Source organism: Apteryx rowi, unplaced genomic scaffold (assembly GCF_003343035.1).
Source record: "Apteryx rowi isolate R43461 unplaced genomic scaffold, aptRow1 scaffold_220, whole genome shotgun sequence".
Lineage (NCBI taxonomy): Eukaryota > Metazoa > Chordata > Aves > Apterygiformes > Apterygidae > Apteryx > Apteryx rowi.
The window spans coordinates 771,108-772,887 of record NW_020448531.1 but is presented as its reverse complement, the minus strand read 5'-3'; the positions used below and the strand labels follow the sequence as shown (position 1 = coordinate 772,887).

General features: G+C 70.3%; 1 protein-coding gene across 4 annotated transcripts in view; it reads left to right on the top strand.

The window, feature by feature from the left end:
* Positions 1-1,639: 1,639 nt before the first annotated feature.
* The window catches only part of GNG7 (G protein subunit gamma 7), a 79,388-nt gene continuing 79,247 nt past the window's right edge, over positions 1,640-1,780 (top strand). For all 4 annotated transcript variants that reach the window (XM_026064775.1, XM_026064778.1, XM_026064776.1 and 1 more), the window contains exon 1: positions 1,640-1,701. The gene's annotated coding sequence lies outside the window, so the exon portion shown is untranslated. The remainder of the gene's footprint in view (positions 1,702-1,780) is intronic.

Below are 1,780 nucleotides of genomic sequence, written 5' to 3'. Positions count from 1 at the left end.
CGGAGCACGAGGAGGTGACAGCGGAGGCGCTGGTGACTTTCCCAGCCCCGGTGCCTGATCGGGAGCAGCAGGTTTCAGGATGGATCCATGCGCCGCCACGGTCGCAGGGATTCCGAGGCCCCGCGCGGTGCTGCTGTCCTTCCCGTCCTGCGCCAGCAGCGCTGCTCCGAGGGACGGCAGCAGCTGGAGGAAACGGCCTTTCCGGGCTCTGCTGTGATCCGGCGGGGGGGGGGTCGGAGGAGCCCCCATCACGGAGGCTCGGGGCTTCCCATGGCCCCAGACCATGGCTTTGCCGGCTCGCGCCGGCGGCATTCCCCGTCGGAGGCAGCTCCCGGCAGAGAGGGGGTTTCCGGGCTGGACTGAGGCTCTGCCCTCCCCTTGGGAAGGGGGAGCTGGACAGGAAAGAGGAGCTGAGAGGTTTGAAGAAACCAGTGACTCAGCCTAAGAGTCATTAAGAGCAGAAGGGGAGCCGTGTCCTGCAGTCCGGCCTTTCCCCGCTGGCCGCAGGCCAACCTTCGGCACAGCCCTCCAGGCGATCCCTCAACTGCCTTCGGGAAGAAGCCGCTGATGGGGAAGAGAGGGTGAAACCAAGCGCCATTCTCCTGGGCTGCGGCTCTGCTTGAAGGAGACAAGTTGCCAAGCCAGGGCTTGCACAGGGAGTGCCATCCCGCACCACCAGCACTGACAGGCGGCCGGGCTACAGCTGGGGCCGAGTCTGCTCCATGCTCCATGCGCCATGCATTATGCACCATGTGCCATGCTCCATGCACCATGCAYYATGCACCATGTGCCATGCACCATGCTCCATGCGCCATGCACCATGCATTATGCACCATGTGCCATGCACTGTGCACTGTGCTCCTTGTGCCATGTATGGTGCATGGTGCCAGGGGCTCAGCTAAACACTCGGCCTTGCCCTTTGCAGTGTCCCCTCTTTCTAGGGATCCACAGCTCCACTGGGTGACAGGGACAAGGGGCAGCGCCCCAAGGGGGCTGCAGGAGGCCCTGGCGGACACGACCGGGAGATTCACGGAGCCGCGGGAGGGCAAGGCCGGGGGCTGCAAGGCAGGAGGGGGCCCCCACCGTGGTCCCGTCCCATCCCGCGGCCCGGCCGGGCTGCAGCGGGTCCGGGTCCGGGTCCGGGTCCGGGTCCGGGTGCGGGTCCGGGTCCGGGTCCGGGTCCGGTGCCTCGCGTCCCGGGCGCCACGTGCCACCGAGGAGGGGGCCCCCACCGTGGTCCCGTCCCATCCCGCGGCCCGGCCGGGCTGCAGCGGGTCCGGGTCCGGGTCCGGGTCCGGGTCCGGGTCCGGGTCCGGGTCCGGGTCCGGGTCCGGTGCCTCGCGTCCCGGGCGCCACGTGCCACCGGGGAGGGCGCCCCCTTCCGCGGGGCGCGCCGCTCATTAATATCAATGAGATAATTTACATATCACCGCCCCCTCGCGGCGCCTCGATTGGCTGTCGCCGCCGCCGCTCCACAGCCGCCCCCCCCCCCTCGCCGTCCCCCCGCGCCCCCGTCGCAACCGAACATGGCGGCTGCGCCTAGTCCCGCCCTCCCCTCCGGGCCTCCCCCCGCGTCTCCCGCGCCGCCCGCGCGGATTGGCCGGACACCGCTGCCACTCAAGAGGAGGGCGGGGCGTGCCGGCCGCCAGCGCTGCCCGTGCCTGGCCGGGGCTCGGCAGCACGGTGCGTTGCGCGGCAGAGGTTGGTGTCTGAGGCGGCGGCGGCGGCGGCGGCCGGTCTTCTCCTCTCCGCTCCTCTTCTCTCCTCTCCTCCCCTCCCG